The sequence below is a fragment of the Ambystoma mexicanum genome, chromosome 2p (genome assembly GCF_040938575.1).
Source record: "Ambystoma mexicanum isolate Mex_15411 chromosome 2p, UKY_AmexF1_1, whole genome shotgun sequence".
NCBI classification, from domain to species: Eukaryota; Metazoa; Chordata; class Amphibia; order Caudata; family Ambystomatidae; genus Ambystoma; species Ambystoma mexicanum.
Genome location: NC_090923.1, coordinates 424406912 through 424428635, shown reverse-complemented (window position 1 = coordinate 424428635; position 21724 = coordinate 424406912). Strand labels below are relative to the sequence as shown.

The window sequence follows — 21724 nt, the reverse complement described above, 5'->3', positions numbered from 1 at the left end:
ATATCAAGCACACTCATGTGAGCCGGGGACCATGCAGATGATGAAGACACCTCATTCTCCTCCTTCTGAAAATTGCTAAGGCGTTGTGCTTGGCGCCCATGGATTTGAACCCCCATTCCAATGCAGGCTGTTATGAAGGCAGTACAGGCATCAGCCTCCATAGTAATTAGGTCGAGATGGCATGTGCAGTATAAATAGCCCTGCCAATAAACACATGGACACAGTAAGTTGCTGAGTTTAACTGCCTTGGGCGAGTCATGTTTCTATTTTGTGTTTCTCATGTCATGACGTCGGGCATCTAGCATAGGACATCCCACGTCAAAACAGCACCCACGAGAAAGATCACACATTTAACATTATTGACGGTGTTTGAAGTGAATAACATTAAATTACCCTTCTCAATGTTATTGGTCCTTTGATGCTCAAGAGTTGATAAGGTAAGAAAAGTTCAATTAGCAAGCGTTATTGACTGCCACTGCAGTTAACAATACTTTTTTCACAAAGTGTGTTCATTTTAGTGGAAGCCAGTATTAATTATTGAACTTGAAAAAAAGAGAACAGAAACCGACATGGCACACGCTAGAATCGTTACTGGCAGTTTGTGAAGCTTAGATATTTAGTTTCTTTAACTGTGGCAGTAAAGCTACATGCCTTTACAGCGCAGCTGATTTATATTTGACGTTCAACTAATAAAAGCGAGCATTGCTATCAATACCAACAGCATCACTGAGTCTGTGAGAAATGGACCATTATCTCATGTTGTTGGTACATTTAGAGTGTCATTAAATCTCCTGACATTTTCAATGTCTAGTTTTATTTTTCACAGAACAAAGGAAGCACTTGTATTATGTCCATATTTGTACCCGAGCAGCTGACAAGGACAGTGTGTCTGTAACGTAAATGAGAGACAGTTCAATCCTGAAATGCCCTTTTTGAGAGCATTGGCAGTAAAGATATAAAAAGGAAACAGTGTCTCAGCATAAATCATAGAGCTCATCGACGATGCAGAGAAACTGACGCTGCTTTGTTCTCAGCTGTGCAGCTCTGAGGAATGGCAGTGAAATACTCAGTGCATATGGTGTGCTGTTCTTCGAAGATGATTGTCTGTACTCTACTGCCTGCTAATATTAGGCAGTTTCCCATATATCAGGTAAAATTAAATAATTGATGTCATAATGTAGGAGAAATGCAAAAGGTCTCGGTATATATAGTAATGATCAATGTCTTTAACTGCCTTTAACCCAAACGTTTCAAAACACCTTATATTATTAGTGCATGTGAATCCTAAATTAATGTATTCATTTTTAAATGTCTTTTTATTTAAATAGGGTCATCTAATACTCTGTTTTGGTCTGAATCGGTACATTTGCTATCGAAAAGGTGATGTAATATAAAAATAAATGTGTTCTGCAGGTAATACAGTGCAGTATTATGAAATGTATATTTGCATAGTAGCAGGCAGCATTTGTGGAAAATTGCTCTGGTTAAACAGACGTGATTAAAAACAGAATGGGTTTATTTGTAATATCAATATTCGTTATGACAATAACATCGTGCACCCATTTGTGTCTGTCTAGGGTGTATCTTCCAATTAGCCACACATGCCGTTTCTGTTAATTTTTACAGTACTACAGTGAAACGTTTGTACGCTTTCTGAAATTGCACTTTAGAAAATAAATGTAGAATAGCGTGTCGCACCTTGCATTATTATAACTAACATTAATAGTCAAACATGACAGCTAGAAGGAAGCAAACATTATTTTGATTAGATTAGTTGGTGGAATATGTGTTAATACAATTATAAAGGCATTTGGGATCGATGGGAAAATGTAATGCATGCCAGGTATTGCTTTCCGCATGGATCTGTGAGCAACGTTTCAGGCATAGTAGTGCCAGCCATGGATATGCTCTGTAAAACATAGGAAGAGCAGGGCTGCCATGTCCAACTATCACTGGAACCAGGAGGATGATATGCCCACCTCCTGAACTGTACCTGGTTCCTTATTCTACACTCTCTGCATCTCCAGCCACTCAGTATGCATCCACACACTGAAGAAGCCATCCATCTTCTCACCCACCTATTCACCTAGTCACACATTCACCCAGTCACTCACACACCCATCTATCACCGACACACCCTGCTCAACAATTGATTCACACATCCACTTACCAATCTGCATACTCGCAGATCCATCCATTCAGCTGCATGCTAAACCACCAAACAACTAACCCACCTACCAACTCACACATCCACTATTAACACCCACCCATTCGGTCACTCACCTACATCTCTATCTGCAACTTAATCCATTACCAGTATGAACTTGCCTAACCACCACTCGATTGTTCATCCATCAACCCACTAATCCATCTACTCCCCACTTCTTGCAGCCACTCACTCATTGCACACAGTCACGCACACCTTCATACTGATCCACACATCCTTCCATTTAATAGACACACCCACACATGCAAACAACTCATTCATGGATAAAGAGACACCTTCACAGCTAATAAGAAGCCAAACCTATTGGATTTACCTTTGCTTGTTTTGTTTGCTACTCCCAATAATGACAGGTGTTTCTGCCCTTAGTTAGTAATGTATGGTGAACACCTGTGGCCATGTATGATTTAACAGCAACCTGTAGGTAACAAGAGAAATGGGTGAACATCTTACTGGGCACATGCGTGTAGCAGATGATCCGGGGAACAGGATTCAGAAAAGCAAACACCAACCCTGAGCCCCTTGAGAACTGGGTGTGGGCCTCCACGAGGATCGAGTACCGGAGCTAGCTCCTGGAAACCCCTTTTCTTGTAAGACCCCACGTTCTAAAACCTTCAATAACAGAATGGTTAATGCGCAATGAGTTCAGTGACAGCAAATAATGATTGGTAAGCAATTTAGCTTTATAAATACCTATAAAGATGATCAAATATTCATAATCATAAATACATATGGATCCTTGGTTCCATAAATATTAAACAAATAATTCAGCTTTATATTTGTCATATAAGCACAGTGAATCAGTAGAAACATAACTGTCAGCGCTGTCTTAAAGAATGGGCACAGCGTGGCTGTCAACTCACCTATGGTGAGCGACCATTTAAATTCATACACTGACATTTACAGTGCATGCCAGGGTGAGGGAGTACATAACTAGCACAAAGAAACCCAGTACATATCTACACTTGAGGATGAATAAGACCCACTGTTGGCTGCTTAGTCCTGGCATGTGGTACCTCTCAAATCATTTATACATACTCAGTTCAGACAATTTTGCTGCCAATGCAGATTTGACTCCAACGTTGTCCTATAAATGACCGTCTCCTGGTACGCCTAACATAGAACCCTAAACAGGCCCCAGACTGTTAGCTTTTAGGCACCAGGTCTTGATTCATAAACTGTCACCTCCTATAAAAACAAAGTTCTGAGACACGACATAAATTGACGCCTAACCATCTGAGCCCATTTACCTTGCCATTATAGTACTAACATTTCTGCTGAGGATGTTGTGTGATTTATCACTAGCAAGCTCGTGGTAGCTGCAGTCTACCACTTACAAACATGAGGTGACACATAGACAGGATATATATAAACTAGAGCGGCGACTCCGGTAATCTAGCAAAAACAGTGCATTTTGAATCAGTTCACTCCCCGGACAATCGTTCCAAGTGGGAGTGGTTGACCAAGGCAATTCACGATACACAATAAGCAAGTAAAAAATGACTGCCAAAAGTGAGATCAATCAAGATTAATTAAATTGGGTAGCTGGAATACCCGAGGTCATAAATATTTGCTGAAACCATCCAATAGTTCTTTCGAAAATGCTGATATTATTGCTTTGCAGGAACCTGGGTGTTAACTCAACTGATTCTGCCTGATTATGAACTTGTTTGGAATCCGGCAGTCCATTCTGGAAAGGGGAGACCATCCGCGGGTCTATTGACCGCTGCAAAGCTGGATATGAATAGTATTTCGATGGCGTGGGCCTCACCACATCCATGCTTACAATTGTCAAGAGTTATATTTAGAGATAAAGATAATGCTATAACATTTCAGATAGCGATACTAAACTTATATTGGAATCCTGTGGTGCTATCAAATACAATTTTCCTCCAACTAACAATGGATATGCTTTATTTAATAGTCCAGGATGTTGTAATAGGTATGACACTAATAGTAGGGGATTTAAACTTGAAATGTATTGGAGTAAAGCGCAATCACCTATAACCCGACAAAAATCATGGTTGTACCTAATAAAAGTGAGAGGATTAAAAATGTTAAATGGTTCATCAGAAAAGGATACTCTACCTAATCCCACATGGTCCAGAGAATCTTCAAAAGCTACTCTGGATTATGAATTTGTCTCAGACAACACATTAACTAGATTAAAAGTCTTTGCTGTTCTTCCTAAAATAGCTTCCTAAAATAGCTAGTGACCATGACATGCTCACGATTTCATGGTGTATATCCTCTGAAAGAAAGAATTAGTTCTATAAAATCCCACTAGAGCGTCATGGGAGCAATCAAATTACATGAAATCCATTTAATCTAAGGAAATTGGAAAATCCCTTATCTAGGGATTTGGAAAAAAGTGTGCAGACCCAGCAGCTGAAATAATCTGACAGGTCCATAAAACCGGCAGTTGGGTCCAAATAACACATAAATATGTCTATGATCCTGTTGTCCAAAATGTAAAAAACAAAAGGAGAACGTTGACAAGGAAGCTTATCTGTGCCAAACCTGATAACCTGACTTAGTTGTTAAGAAATCTTCACACTAACTATAAAAGCCGTCTATGTCATCACAGAGAAAGAGAAAAACAGGTTCAAGGAGAGAAAATGTTGAAGGCCTTAACCTCCAAATCAAGTTCTTCTCCTATGGATGCCACAGCCTCTACTATTTCAAATACTATTAATGAGAACATTTGGGTACCTAATTTTTCGAGTGTTTGCTAAAAGTGATGATGATGTTTGCCTGTTAAAGAACGATAGTGCAAATCTGAATTTAATTGCGATAGATGATGACATTGTAATTTTAGTCAAGAGATTGAGTTCATCGAGGGCCCCAGGGCCATATGGGTTGACAAATGTTATTTTAAAAGCTAACCCCGAGGACTGGGCAAGGACTCTGCTTCTGATCTTCCAAAAAATACTTTTGACCGGTGCTATCCTGATTTCATTGAGGACTTCGGTCATAATACCTCTATTCAAGAAAGTAAATAGGAACGATCCAATCAACTATCGACCTATTGTTCTTCTTGATATTCCAGGCAACATCTTTCCCTGTTTGATCCTGATAAGGTTGACAGAATGAGGGCATAATGGACTTTTGCCAGTCAGGTTTCATACCAGGCCTAGGTACTGGTGTGAATCTGATAACTATCACAGCTCTAAAGCAGCAAGCCTTGAAATGTCACCAGAATATCTACTTGCGTTTGTTGATTTTAAACAGGCTTTTGACCTAATCTCGAGAAATATACTGTGGAAAATACTAGAGAACGTGAAATGCCCCCCTGCTGTTCATAATTTGATCCAACAGACCAACAGACCTCAGTTAGAGTCAAACTAAACCAGGATTCTCTCTTAACTGAAGAAATACCAACTTTCCGAAGCCTTATACATGATATAAGCAAAGCCTCAGATATTCCACGCTCATTTGCCCTGAAAATAGGATACGCGAGGATCTCACGCTTACTCTTGCCGATTACCTAGTTTTCATTGATCAGACACAGATAGGTCTGCAAAGACTGTTAGAAGCCTTAAAAATGTAGGCGGTAGAAAACCAATTTATAATTTTTTTTTCTTTTTTTTAATTTATTTGCGTTAACAGCTCTCTCCTGATAGCCGACATGGATGTAGAGTTCGGTAGAGACAGAACTGATCTCCAGAAGAATCCTTCGATCTTTACCCAAATCTCCTCTGGGAGAGCTGGCATGGCTTCTGCTCCGTACAATAAACTGGAAACCACTTTCGACTTGTAATAGGTTAGCAGCGGAATCAAGGAGAACCTGCCGAATGTATTGTCTAGCATTCGTGCTTGGGTTGCTGAAGATCTTGCTTTCGACCATATGAAGCGCTGCATGCAGGTTTCTGAACGTGAGTTGTCCAGCATGACGCCCAGGTATGTGAATTTCTGCGCAACTTCAATAGGGTTGCTTTCTAATTGCCCTGACGGGCAGGGACGTCATTTCACCAAAATGCCAGGAGTCGCGGAAGTGACATGACAATGGCACGCCCCCAAGAGTGACATCACAGAAAGTGATGTCATTTGACCACGCCCCACGTGACATCACATGAAGTGATGTCATTTGACCACGCCCCCACGTGCCATCACAGGAAGTGGCATCACATAGCATTGTTTCTAAGTATACTACGAACAATATGGTCACGATAACCCTGTAAATTGATGTACATTTCATACAAGAATGGATCACCATATGTATCGTTAATATCAGTGCGTATTGGCCCATATTACCAAATCACTGTGATTGCAAGCAGATGTCCAAGGCCAAACGATAATGATGCTTTAATATATAGCACTTAAGCGCTGCTTGTGCCTCATGCCTCATGCCTGCAGGACACAGTTTCCTGGCTCCACAGAAGACAAGACAAAAGGCGCGTGGAAGTGAAAAGCACTTGCACTTGCAGTAACCTTGCAGTAACTTTGAAACAAAACATGTGCATATCAAAGATCCAGGGACAAAAACAGCGCCTTTGACTCTTGCTAAATGGAAACCACTAAAATCCTATTGCCACCTGGACAGGAGCAGAGGGACGTCTTTGCTATACACTGAAGCCTGCAGATGTGAAAGCGATAGTTGTGCCTGTCAGGAGTGACAAATTACAGGATTGGGGAGAGAAGGTGCCTGAGGAAATACTGCGAAGCTGCCCAGCACTTTTAGAATTCCTACACAGTCCCCCCTGCTGCCTTGCTTCCTAAACGAAGGGTAAAGCACAAGGCAGAGAATAATGTTCACTTATTAGGCGGGATCATAGTACAAGAGCACGAGACTCCCTAACCCACATGTTGCTACTCACCACAGTTGTAGGTCTTTCGGAGTACTTCATTACATTGCAGAAAGACCCACTCCGGTACCGCAGTGTGGTCCTTCGTCTGCTGATATTGCTTTTCTGGTCACGCTGTAATGCTGTCTCTCTCGTTATTGTGGCACTATGCGGATTCTCTGGCGGGCTGTTCTCAGCAGTGGCTGATACTCGGAGACAAAACACGCACTCTCTTTTCAATGGCACGCTGTGCTACAGTAACCGTGGTACCAACAGTGCACACTACATGCAGCCCTCACCTTGCTCGGATGCAGTGTGGTTCCGGCCAACCCCCTTGCCGTGCATCAGTGCTTGCAGCGGTATCTTCTCCTTGGCATGGCAGATGCAGTGCAGCCCCGCACGCAGCTGGGAGTGTAGACCCCACACGGCTCCCCCAGTGCTCTGTAGCAGGCTGGGTTGCAGGGCTCCCCAGGAGCCACTCTGTAGCAGGATTGGTCGCAGTGCTCCTCCGGGCTCTGTGGCAGGAGGGGTTTCTGCAGGGGTCGCTCGAGTGGTCTTCCTCGGGGTGCGTGGTCTGCTCCTCCGCCGCATCCAGATCTCCGCCGGTGCAGCCGGGGCATCCCCGCGCCCCCATGCCCTGGACTCCAGCAGCAGCACCATCAGCAGCCAGCAGTGGATACACATACTTTGGGGGGTGTTTGAGAGGGATAATAGGTGTGCTGGGGGTCTGCGTGCGCGCGGCAGCCGGTATTCTGTCTGTGTGTCTAGCTATGACATCAAAGCCGGGCAATGCAGGAAACAAACATAGCGGAGGCGAGGTCAGACTCGACAAAGTTCATGGTTGCCAGGCAACCATGACCTTGAGTGCCAGCCTCCAGACCTAGTGGAGCCGCGCTCGCCCCCAGGCAGGCATCATGGAGCCTGCCCTGCAAGTCGCTGTGCGTGCGATTCAGCCCGCCAGTGACTGGCCTCTTAATTCTTTTTAAAATAATCAGAGGTCGAAAGGCACTGGCAGGTTGACTCGCGCGCACGGCAACCCGCATGGCAAACTCCATGACCTCTGCGATGCAGGAAACATAGCAGAGGCGAGGTCAGACTCGACAAAGTTCATGGTTGCCAGGCAGACCTAGTGGAGCCGCGCCCGCCCCCAAGCAGGCATCATGGAGCTTGCCCTGCAAGTCGCTGCACGCGCGATTCAGCCCACCAGTGACTTGCCTTGTAATTCTTTTTAAAATAATCAGAGGTTGAAGGCACTGGCAGGCTGACTCGCACGCACGGTAACCCACAAGGCAAGCTCCATGACCTCTGCAATCTTTTTGCGACCCCTGATTATTTTAAAAAGAATTATGCAGCAAGGCTTAATCAGAGGTCGCAAAAAGATCACAGAGGTCGCAAGGGAATCACCAGAGGTCGCAGTTGCGACCTCTGGCGACCCCCAAATGACGTCCATGCTGACGGGCACTTCCAATTAGAGCTGGTTTTGTTTCTTGGATTTTTTCCCAAAATCATTATCTTTGTTTTCTTGACATTGCTTTGCAGTTTGTTCGATTTGATGTAGCTTGCTAGGTTGGTTAGTTGTCTTTGCAGGCCGATGGGGGTTTGGTCGGCCAGGGTGATGTCATCCGCTTAAAGTAGTCTTCCGGTTGCCACTCCTCCTATTTTCGGAGGAAAACTTTTTGCCATTTCTGCAGTGACATTGAAGTCTCCTAGGAAGGCAGTAGATAAGGCCGGTGCGAGGGGGCAGCCCTGTTTTACACCCCTGGATGTTGGAATTTCTTCTGAGAATAGGCCTTTAGTATTCAGCTTTACTCGCATTGATGTACTCATATGGAGGGCCTTTATTGGATTCAGTATCGCCTTAGGACAATTTGCGGCTGCCAGTTTGTTCCACAATAGTGGTCGGTCCACCATATCGAAGGCCTGTGAGAGGTCTACGAATGCGAGGAACAGCTATACGGCTCCATCTTGTGATTTGCTTTTGAGAGTACTGAGCAGCATGATGTTAATGATGGTTCCTGAGTTTTTCAGGAATCCCGCCTGAAACGGATTGTTAAGGCTCGTTTTCTTGAACCAGAGTTGAAATTCGCGTAGCAGGAGAGAGGCGAACACTTTCCCTATTGCATCCAGAAGTGCAATTGGTCGGTAGTTTTGAGGGTTTGTCCTGTCGCCTTTGTTAAAAATCGGGGCTACCAAAGCTGTTGACCATGATCTCGGGAGCAGGCGGCTCTTTGCGCAGGTTTCGAAGACTTTAGAGAGAAAGATGGACCATTCTTCTGGAAAGTTTTTTAAGTCTATGTTTGTCACCCCGTCGGGGCCCAGGGCCCTTGAATTCTTTTGTTTGCTTATGTCAGTTAAGATGGACTCTCTGTCTGCCACGTCTATCCATTCCTCGCTTGTATCGGAAATCCCGCATTCAGAGATTACAATGGGGCCTCCAAAAACTAAGTTGAAGTGGGCTGTCCAGCAGGTTTCACTCACTCTGTTGGTCAGAGACGGCTCAGCGTGGGCCCCGAGGATTTGATCAGTGACCAAAAGGCTCTTACATTCTTTCCCCCCATTTTTGCAAGCGTTGCTTCTGAGTCTTTTTGGTAGAGGGACAGCCGTTGATTTCTTAACCAGGCTTTGTATAGTGTTGTCTCTTTTTGCCATTCCAAAAGGGCGGCTTCTGTGTTTGCGATCCTAGCCTTTCTCTTTAGGCGTTTTATTGCAGCTCTTTTCGCCACTAGCTGTTTATCATATTGATGCGCGAACTGGTCGCTCGAAGGATAATACCTTCCACTGGAGGACTCACAAGGTGAACAAGAGGTGCTAGATGCTATGAGGAAAATCTACTGTATGGACTCATGAACGGAACCTTTCCTACTAGGAGAGACAACCTGAATTCCAGGCCAGTTTCAGATGCTAGGCTGACATGGCATCCCCAAGGAAAGAACTGGGTGATGGATTGCCAAACCCATACCTTCTCAAATACATGCAGTGAGACACCAACAATGTAAGGTGGACCCCATTTGAGTACACCAAGGAAGGAAACAAATATCCTCATTGAAATATTTACCCAAGCAATTACTAAAGTGTTGGCAAAGTTAATAAGGAGGACCCTGGAAAAAGGCCACCAACAAAATCATCACAGCGAAGAAGAAGCCACCACATATGTGGACCAAGGCAACCCTGCCACCCAGACCTGCCTCTGCATTAACACCCTTTGTGGGAAGTACCACGTACCGGTTACAATATCTCCGAAAGAAATGTAAGCCGAAATGAACTAGATATATCATCAAAGTGACAATCGATCGAAGCTGGTCCGTTCATCCCTAAGAAGGTTTAAGAAAAATAGGAGCATTCAGTGTGTAGCAGGGGGATGGTTACAACACACTTATTCAGAGACAGTTGTAGGCAGGTACGGCAATACTCTTTGTAACACTACTTGTTAGACCTTAACTCGCCTCATAGCTGGCTCCCACCCCAGTTTAACTGAGCTCAAGATCACCTTGGTGTACCTTTCTGGGAAAAGGATGTGGGAGAAAGGTAAAGTTTAGATTTGGATTTGCCCAAAACCTCTAGGGAAGAAACACTAGGTTATAATATAGGAAAGACAGACAATGAAATGCTAGTGTACCTAAGCAGCTGCATAACTAAGACAAGAGGTAAAACAAGAAATACAAATAGACATTTAAAAAATATAAGAAGTTATTTAAAAATAAAACAAAGTCTTTCAAAATATGAATAAAAGCGTCTCAATAAAGTGCAGTGTAACTATATATATATATTACATGGACGCGGTAGAATCCATGTAGTTATGGTTAAGTTGGTGTTTCCATAGGAAGAGCATTTTTTGGGTGGCTTATAACTTCGCCCCCTCTGGATGAATCCTCACCAAACTTTGCAAAAAAAGTATATGTCCCACTCTGAATATTTTTGCAAAGTTTGGAGAGGTTTGGTCCAGGGGGGCAACGTTATAGGGGGGGTCCCAAAACTTTTGTTTTTCCCATAGACATAATGGGAAAAAACTTTGCGCACGCCTACAGCCCAAACCGCTGGACGGATTTACATCAAATTTGCGGCAGGAGTGGGGGCTTGGTCCCGAAAGCGTGCTTTTGCAAATTTGGTGTAAATCCGTCCAGTAGTTTTTTTTAAAAATGACCAAAATGTAAGGCAAAAAAATTAGTGATATCTCTGTTCACTTCGCGGACGGACTTCCCGGTTCGCTCTGCGGACAGTGCCCTGATGGGCTGAGCAGCTTGCGCGATGTCCGCGGACATCCGATGTGTTCTCTGATTGGACGGCGTGGGGAGAAAATAGCATGTTAGTATTAGTATTTTATAAAGACTTATTACATTGTACAATCAACATTTTCTTCTTTTTTTTTACCCTCATATTTAGTAGATGACAAACCAGAGTACTGTGCAATTTTCTCAGTTTCTGTGTTTGTTGCTAAAATCATTGGGTCTGTGGGAGAAACAAATTCCATGTTGGATTAAAAAAAAAACCTTTTTGTGTTATGCTACAGTTTATTTGTTTGTTTGTTTTCAGTGTTTACTTGTTGTTTCTGGCGAATGCTTTATACATTGGATTGTTCCAGTTTTTGGGAGCAGTAAGATATTAGGTATTTGTTTGGATATTGTAAAATTTTGGAGCAGATAGATACCAGTAGGCGTATTCTAACTGTTTATTTTTTTATATAATTTCGTGGTATTGATTTATCTGTTTGGATATTTCTAAATTTTGGGACAGTTAGATACCAATTGGCGTATTCTAACTGTCTGTTTTTTTCTCTATTTGAGTGGTATTAGTTTATCTGATTAGTTGTTGTAGCATCTTTGGGCAGTTAGATAGCTTTTGGAATATTGTGACAGTTTATATTTTTTTACTACAAGTGTACTTAAGGTTTAAGTACAGTTTAGTTATCAAATTTTGGTTTTAAGAACATTAAATAAGCATTTGTAAGATTTGCTGGTAATCTCTGCTTTAGAGTAATGGTACTATCATTACATTCAAACCATCCACATTTCTTTTTTATATATGCAGTGTAGTGCCCTGAATTGTTTGTGGCTCCTGCGTGGTAGATTATACCTATTGTTGTGAAGGTTTTCCTACCAAGTGATATTTGACCATGTGTGAATCCAGTCAGCTTGCAGTTGTTTCTGGTACCATCTGCATTGTAACGTAGACGCATTAGTATTACGTATTTACTATGTGTTTGTATTACTAACGTGGAGCGATTATCGGAATTGCAGGTCGAACATAATCTACCATGGTTTGCATTTTGTACAAGTTGCTGAAATGGAACGGATTTGTTCTTGTGTCACATTGTTGCCGAGAGTGCATGTATGTTTCCACATGTATGAAATCTGAAAGATTTCATTTATAGGTATGTTTTTGTTTTCCAGTACTAATAGTAAGTACATTAGAAATTCTTGTGGATCTTCCTGTGAGTTTTTAGTGAATTTCACCATTCCAGCACAGTAGTCCAATTGTTGTCTTATTCCATAAACACTATACGTGTTGTCAGGATTGTTTACTGCGTTTCTGTGAAGTACTAACATTTGCAAACACAATGGGTCTGTTCTGTGTAAGTAAATGTTGGTTACAATTGGTGGTAATTGAAATAGAATATTCATTGCTACATTTGCGTAGCAACTTACACCAACTATATTTGAGAGTTTAAATGGACCAGGTAGTTCTGTATCTGACTGCTTTTTTGGGAGTTTGTCTTCCTTCTAAAGAAGTACCTGGTTTACTTTCCCTAATTGATTCTTTTTTGCTTGTGGCACTTGATGAAGTATTACTTTCTTTTACTCTCTTTGGAGGATTTGCAGTGACATCCTGTTGCTTTTCTGTTTGATTTATTTTTCTTTTATAATGTTTTACTTTTTGTGGAACAGAATATGTGTTTAAATGGGGAGTGTATAGTGAACGAAGTCTATTGTATTCTAAAATGCAAGGAATACCAGCGTTTATTTTACTTGCATCAAAGTTGATTAGAAATAGACCGTCAAGTGTACGTAAGCGTGATAGTGCTATGTAGCTCATGCCTTCTTTAAAGACTGTGTTACCAATGTCTATCATTGCTTTGTCTAGGGTAAGACCTTGTGATGTATGAATGGTGACTGCGTATGCAAGAGTTAGAGAAAATTGTTCTCTGCGTACATACATGTTTTTGAAGAGAAGGAATCGAGCTGTTGCGTGTCCTATTCTTTTTACTTCTGAAAGTTTGTCAAAGAGAATATTGACAAACTGAATTTTGTTGTCACATGGGTATGTTTGAAAGCCAACACTGTACCCAGTGCTCCATTAACTAGTCCTTGATCCACGTCAAGGTTACGTTTCAGCATTACTGTGCAATTTGAGGATAATTTTAATATCTTTTCCAAGCCTGCTGCGTTTGAGATTGATTTTTCTAAACTATTTAGTCTTATTGTGGCTTGGTCACACATGGGTAGTGTCATTCCATGTACATCTAGTTTGTCTGTGGCGCTAATTTCCATTATTGGTTGCATTTCTTTACTTAACATTATTTCATTGAATTTGAAACAGCTTGCAAGAGTTGGCATTAAGGCCATACAATTGACATTTTTGTGGGCTAATTGTTCCATAACATCTGTAGCACATGCATTATCACCATAAAGTGCATGAATGTGCCGGGTTTTCAATATTGCTTCTGCTTCTTTAGATTGATACTTTTTAAGATGTTGGCATAAGTGAGATCTGCAGATTGGTGCATGTTTTCTGTTAATTCCCTGTATTGGAAATGTTGCCAAAGGGTGACATTTCCTATGCTGCCAACAGTTTTACGGCAGAGTTTGTGTCCTAATGTTTTAAAAATAGGCTCACCTTTTACTGCTGTCAATTGAAGAAGATCTCCGAAAACAATAATGTGTTTTCCTGCAAAGAGCTCTTCATAGTTTGTTTTGAGTACTTCTTGTAATCTGAGGTGAATCAAAGCCAACATTAGGTTGGACACCATGCTCACTTCATCTATTAGTAGCATTTTCATTTGTTTCAATACTCTGCGTAGTTCCATTGCAGCTTCTGCAGAAAGTTTGTAATAATCTAATTTGTTTTGGTGTTCTACTGGCAGGAGTAGTAATCGGTGTAAAGTGACACCACCTATGTTGTAGGCAGCTAAACCTGTGGGGGCAGTGACAACAGCTGACAGTTTGTTGTTTGTCAATTGTTGAAGGAACTTACTGATGATTTTGATTAGGAATGTTTTGCCAGAACCAGCTTCACCACTGACATACAATAGTATAGGTTTGTAATTTTGACAGGTGTATTCTTTGTTTTCATGTTGTACACCATGTGCAATTTCTTTTGTTACTTCTTGAAAAATGCTACGTTGCTCATTGTTTAGCTTTGATTGTAGTATAATTAAGTCTTCTTTATCTTCATACTGACACATGGTGTTTTCTACTTCTATCATAGCTAATTCTGCCTCATTTGTTATTAGTGGGTCTCCCAGTGGTTCTTGGCTTCCTGTGATAGAAGGTTGACTACTGTCAGGAGTGTCCTTATCTAGTTGGGCCTGGAGTTCTTCTTCGTGTTGCTGTTCATTGTGCAACATTGTTTTGTACTGTGCAAAGTTTACATCAGTTATACTGCTTTCATTTGCTTTGAAAGCGTCTTCATATGAGTAATAGTTATCTAGTATTTCTTCTTCTTTTCTCCATGGTGTAAAGAGTTGTAGCAGGGACATGTAATATACTTCTTTATGTTAAGGAGTCTTTAATGACAATTTGATATTATTAATTAAATTTGGTTTGGTGAGTTTTACTAAGCTGCCTTCACAGTTTGTCACTTTGTATTTACGGTTTTGTTCATCAGGTTTTATATTATTTTTGTATGTGTAGTTTTGGGCTACGTGGTATAGACACATGGTTTCCAAAGTGGTACTCCTGTTTGGGTAGTATGTGTCCAATAAATTGTTTTTTTAAATGTCTTGGCTGTGGGGATCATGTTTGGCTATTGTTTCTATATCTTCGTATGATTTTAGAACTCTTTTTCTAGTTTTAGCTGGACCAAGACTTAGCCATACTATATTTGCAGATTTACCATACAATGCAGTACTAGTTAAACTATCTGCTGCTTCATAGGATCCACATTCTCTATGGGACAGCATTTTTATGCCCAAGCTGTATAATTTCTGAGACACTGTTTTATCTGATTACAGGTCATTCCAGAGGTCTTGGAGCTCTGTCTTTTCTGATTTGGTTAAGTATGCTGTGACATATCGTGTAACTGCAGTAGAATTGTCTGCAATGTACTGCACATCTTTGTTTGCATTCCATAAGTGGGCAATGATTGCATTGTAATCATTGATATATTTTTCTTCTTCTTTTCTTTTTATGCAATATGTATTTTTAGGTGACTTACCTTTAACACTATGTCTAACTGAAGACATGAGGTTGTTCACCTGACCTGTATTTGTAACTGATCTAGGGAAACCAAATCGGCATTTGGTGTAGTATTTCCCTTTGTTTTTGTATTTGCGACGACAATATTTGCCACATTTGTGTCTTTGGAATTGTAAAATGTTTGCATGAAGATCACTATTTGTGGATTCTGTTGGAATTTCACAAGTGACATATTTTTCAATAAACTGTAAAACAGTGGCAACACTGTCTTGACCAAATTTAGGAGCATCTTTAATCCATAAAAGCATGTGGATATGTGGTGCTCCTCTGGCTTGGTATTCTTTCCTCCAAAGTGTTGCACTTCTCCAAAGGGAGGAAAAGTTTTATTACAAATAAAATGTAGCATAGCAATCAAGCGATGGTGAAAATATCTTGAAACATTAACAGGATCCTGAGAACAAAGTTCTCCATGTGTTAGTATATCTATGTTTGTTTTGTTTTCGTTTGATATGCGTAGGAAAGCATGTAAATCTTCCCATGCATATTCTGTACAACTTAATGTAACAAACCAAGTGGGTGGGCCAAGGTTTCTGATCATACAACGTACATCTCCATGACGTCGAAACCAGTACCCTTTAGTACCACGCATATTTGCCAATAGATTTATAAGATTTGCTTGTAAAACCTCATCTTTTTGTTGAACTTTTTGTAATAGTTGTGTAGCTGTCATATTTTGAAAGTGTGATCTAGTTATCTAGTATTTCTTCTTCTTTTCTCCATGGTGTAAAGAGTTGTAGCAGGGACATGTAATATACTTCTTTATGTTAAGGAGTCTTTAATGACAATTTGATATTATTAATTAAATTTGGTTTGGTGAGTTTTACTAAGCTGCCTTCACAGTTTGTCACTTTGTATTTACGGTTTTGTTCATCAGGTTTTATATTATTTTTGTATGTGTAGTTTTGGGCTACGTGGTATTGACACATGGTTTCCAAAGTGGTACTCCTGTTTGGGTAGTATGTGTCCAATAAATTGTTTTTTTAAATGTCTTGACTGTGGGGATCATGTTTGGCTATTGTTTCTATATCTTCGTGAAAGTGTGATCCTGATTTTAATATGTGTGCAACTCCGTAACATAAGTTGCTAGTTCACTTTCAAAGAGTAGGTGGAATATGTATTCCACATTTTGTCGAAATCTGGGATATTCAGAATACATTCGTAATGAGCGATATTCTGATGCTAATATTTGAATAGGTCTATCATCGTATCTTCCTCCTTTGCCAGTCGGAAAGAGTAGATGAAAAGCACGTGCTTCTATACTTTTTTCCCATATGCTGATTGGTGATCCATTTGTTTGACACATTTTGTACGTTTCCAGTGCATCTTCTATGGTGTCATTAGAGTGCAATGGATGAATTGTATAATGGTCTAAAGTGTTTGATATTGTAGCAGGATCTAGGAGCTCAAATTGACCAACTTCTTGTGTCTCTTGAATTATTTCAGTTGTATCTTTCAAGTTTTCTTCAATATTAATTTCTTTGTAATATTCATTATTCTCTTTAAGATATTGCAGGGCTTCTCTAACCTTATGTAAATCTACCAGTTGTTGCCAAATTTTTTTGTCTTTTGTAGGTACTCCATTTACCAAGATAATTAAAGATTGTTGCATTGGACGTTGCACTCCTAGAGTGTGCACATTTTCTTTTAGATCTAATGGTAAATACACTACTTTTCCACGAATACCTTTCACTAATTCAGAGGGAGGTAATTTTGCTGTTTTTGGTTGAAGGCGTATTATTGCTTGAAATGGGTGTACTATTTGAATTATGATGCTCTCATATAAATTAAGTTGTTGTAGGGGTTTTGGTAGTGGGTATAATTCCAAATTATTTGTGATAGCACGTGAAGGAGTTTGGTTGTTACAAGTTTTGTAGTGCAGTAACTGTAAAGTATTAAGGGGTCACTTATTTCGTATTTGTTTTCTGCTACAAGGTAGAGAGCTAATTCAAACCATTTAGAATCTTCATTGTCTTCTATTTTATATGATAGGTCTACAGTTTTTGTGTTACTTTTATAAAAAGTTCTGCGGCAACATACACATACATGGTTTGGTACTTCAGCTGATGTACTTTTAAATTTTAGTATTTCTTTTTTGTATGTGTTTAGCAAAAGGTTGCCATGTGTAGAATTGTTGCTAATTTGGTTTAAAGCTATTTCATTCTGTAAATAGCTTTCACTTCCAAAATATTTTTTCTAGATATAGTCAATTTCTTGAAGTAGGTCTTTAGCTGTACCATGTAGAAGAATGTTATTTAAATTTGCTAGTGCTAAAGCAGGACTTTTCGCATAGTACAGTTTATAGACTAGATTTCTTATAGTTGAATGATGTGTTGATATTCTTTTGATATCATGGAAGGTGGTTTTACAAGTAGGTCCTGTAATGCAGGCCAATGAATGTCCTTGTAGTCATGTGTATTTGCGCACTGGACAGGTATCCATATTTTGCAGTAGTTTAATTTTGATTTTGTCTTTGCTTTTTACATATTGATTGAGGAATTGGCGTAAAGACTTGAACATTTTTTGGGAATGTTACATATTGATGTGCATGGCCATTTGTACACTAGACGTTCTGATTCAGTTGAATGGAGGGGTAATTCTAAGTTTTCAGGGCATATTTTTGTAAGGAGTACTTCTTGTTCCATTATGGTATTATTAACTTTTTCATAACCTCGACCACTGCTATGTATGGCTATTGTATTTGTTTGGTTTTGTTTGTACGCTTCTTCATTAAAATATGGTTCTGTGCTCGTAGTGTGATTCCATTGACCTCCGCAGATACTTAAGAAGTTCTTTCTGTTGACATTTCATTTATTGAGAAGTCTTTTTTGTAATTTAGTTATTAGTTTTGTTAGTGGTTTAATTTTGTTTAACACTAAAATAAATAACTTTCTTTTGAGAAGAATTGCACTATCAACGCTTCTAAAATTAATTTCCTATAATAGGTTTTAAGCATTGAACCTGATTTCTCTCCTATTTTTATAAGATTTTGAAGGACTTTGTGATGGAACATTTTGGCTAAAATACTTTTCTTGGTATGCTTACTTTGCACTATATTAAAATTTAAAGAAGCAGTTTTATCTGTAGTGATAGCTGATTTTCTGTTAATTGTTTTTTGGTTTGTTTTACATTTTGATAGAGGAGGCAAAGTTTTTGTACTTGAAACTTCTTGTGTTTCACTAAATGACTGTATTAGCTGTTTTGTTTCAACTTTTTTTACAAATTTTGCTAGAGATGGATGCTAATGTTGGACACTTTTATTTTCATTTGTTCTACTTCTGCGTTGCTTTCTACGGACTTGACTTTTGGTAGGCATTCTTTAGGGTCTGTTGAAAAAAATAAAGAAGGTATGGGTTGGGGTGTACTGCAATGTATGTGTACTGTGTGCATGAGTGTTTGAGTAAGATGATGTATGTAATGGTGTCTGATTGTGCATTGGGAACTACAACTAGTAGGGTTGTGTATTCTTCAATTAATATGTTACTAAACTCAGGTTCAGATGACAGAAAAAAATAAGCTGGTGGTGTGGAGAAGTACAAATAGTAAATCTAATGTATACAATTAAAACAGTTGTTTGTTCTATAATATGAACATTCTAGCCGTTGAGATGGGTAATTTGTGTGTCCAAAAGTAGGAATTTGTGCGCCATTCTGGCTGTAAATCGCTGTTTAAGACATGGGGATTTTTGGACAGAATGGTGCACAATCTCTATTTTTAGGCACAGAAATAGCATGAATTAACTTTACAGTATGTTTGAGTAATAATACAAATATTATGGTGATATTCTACTTACTTTTTTTCTAAAATGAACAGGTTAATTCTTAGTTCTTCTTTGTTCTTCAAATTCGGCTGCTTCTTTTCAGGAGAATGGTCTTCACTGCAATTGTAAAAGAAACAAATTAGTAATTTTGTTTGTATATAGCATTGTTTTTAATTTAGATATTGATTGTTTTAATTGAAATCCTCAGCGCCTTCCTCAAAACCATTAAAACTATCTTATTCACATAAAATACGTCGCACCAGTTCAATACATATGATATGTTCTTAATGAACAAATTGTATTGCAATGAGTAACTGTAACAAACAAAATATCTTTAGTATGTCTTGTGAAATTCATAATGTACCACTGAATACCACTATTTCTGTAACTAAGCTGTTCTAGGTAATAGTGCCTTAATGTCATGCTTACATTAAAGTAATCAAATAAATAAATAAATACATAAAAATATGTAATTGTATAGGTATTATTTTTTGAGATTTGAACATAGAGTGTGCATGCATGCAATTTTTTTTGAATGTATGTAGTCTATAAATTGCATTTAAAAAATGTAAGTTTAACATGATTTGATAGTGTGTGTATAAAGAAAGTAAATAGTATAAAGGTTTATAAGTGATAGTTGAAATTGGAAAAAAGACAGTAGATTCATTTTACAGATTACACAAGCTAAAAGTCAGTTTGAAAATGTGTTCATGTACTGTACACAAAATATGCATAACTGTAGTTTGTGTTCATGCATATGGATATGCATGGAGCTGCAAGTAGAAATCTTGGAGACTTGTACAGTATTTCCTGTAGATGGTGCTTGCCAATGATATGACACTTGTACTCAGAGAGATTCACAGTACATTTGCAGTGCTGACCTATGATGATGCAGTTAGATTAAGAGGTCTTGAATGTGATTGGTGCATGGTCATGTGATTTCTTAGCTACATCCAATGAGGGAATGGCACAGAGAGTGAAGTGGATATGGTAGAAGGGCTGTTCATGTTATGATATGTTCGCGGACATGGCGGTAGTTCGCGGACATCAGGAGTTACATCCGGAAATTTTTGGGTTCAGAAGTCATGCAAATGAGAATGAGCACTGAAAGGGATTGGTCAGGAAAGTTTAGTGGGTGTGTTGTGCCAGGAGAGAGTTTCTCAGATACTCTTTCTGCTGAGAGAACAACAGATAGCTATGTCTGTGTGTTTCAGAAAACAGATTGTTTGGATTTTGGGAGATTTTGGGAGATTTGTGATACATTGGTTGAAGGTGCATGCAGAAAGCTGTGAAGTAGCTGTAGATCTTGGATTTCCACATGTGGAAGTACACTGGCATAGAGTACGTGGAATGAAGTGGTTGGGCTTGCTACCTCTCTGTGCTACTTTGGAAACAGAACAACATGCAGACATAATTGTAATTCATTGTGGAGGGAACAGTGTAGGACATGTGTCTGGAATTTTTTTGCAATTTGCTATGAAAGAAGGACTTGGGAAAGTCATGGACATGTTTCCTAATTCTCAAGTAATATTTTCACGGATTGCGCAGAGACAAATATGGCTTCGTTCTTCTTCATCTGGTCCACAAGTGGAAAAAGCAAGGTGCAATGTTAATAAGGCTGTTTGTGCATTCCTAAGAGATTTTGGCATGTCCTCTTTTCACAATGAAAATATTATGTTTCGTAGTACATACATTTTTCGCAGAGATGGAGTCCATCTTACTTATGCTGGCAATCAGATTTTTCTGAGAAATTTACAAAATTCATTGCGACCTTTTTTAGAAATACAGCATCCATTTTGAAGTAGGCGTTAAGTATTTATAATTTTTGACATACAAACACTTCCCAAAGGCTCTTTTCAGAACCACCACTTCCTCCCAGAGAAAAATGCAATGGTTACAATAGGTAGCACCCCAATTTTTTTGATGTTCGCGAACTGACCGCAGACTTTTAAGAAATACAAAGGGCCCTGCTTTATTTATCTTCACTTCTATTTTTTAACTGTGAAAGGCGGCTCTGAAAAGAGCCTTATTTTTTTTTGATTTTTGTTATTTTGAATTTTGTTTGGTTTTTTATACACGACACACTAGGAGTGGAGGGGAAATGAGGGTAAAGGGGGGACACCAACCACAGGGATAAGAAAGGGCAAGCTGTGAGAGGAAGATGTAGAGTGGGTTTTACTTGGGTAGTGAGCAGGTCTTCTCGTGCTCTGAGACGATAGTCTCAAAAGCACTCCGAAGTCGCTCCCCCTGCAGAGTACTGTGTAACAGTACATACATACAACTGTGACCCTCGAAAGGTAAGGGTCATCAGAATTCTGTATGGCCTGTGAGGCAGCTTGAGGAAGACTCTATCCCACAGAGGTGGTCCTTGTGGTGACAGGATCAGAAACGGAGGATGAAGTAGAGGAAATCAACCTACTACGTTCTTCGCAAGGTACAACCTTGCGAATAGCCCCAGAGTGAAATGACCTCAGGTGTCGCTTCATGTTTGTGGTCCCAAAGCTGTACGAACCGTGCTTCCCGCGACTGAGTACCATTTTGCACTCAT

General features: G+C 39.7%; 1 long non-coding RNA gene across 1 annotated transcript in view; it reads left to right on the top strand.

Annotated features, from left to right (window-relative positions):
• The first annotated feature begins 1038 nt into the window (after positions 1-1038).
• The window catches only part of LOC138565884 (uncharacterized), a 166515-nt gene continuing 145829 nt past the window's right edge, over positions 1039-21724 (top strand). Inside the window, exon 1 of the long non-coding RNA XR_011301678.1 lies at positions 1039-1150. This is a non-coding gene — a long non-coding RNA (uncharacterized lncRNA). The remainder of the gene's footprint in view (positions 1151-21724) is intronic.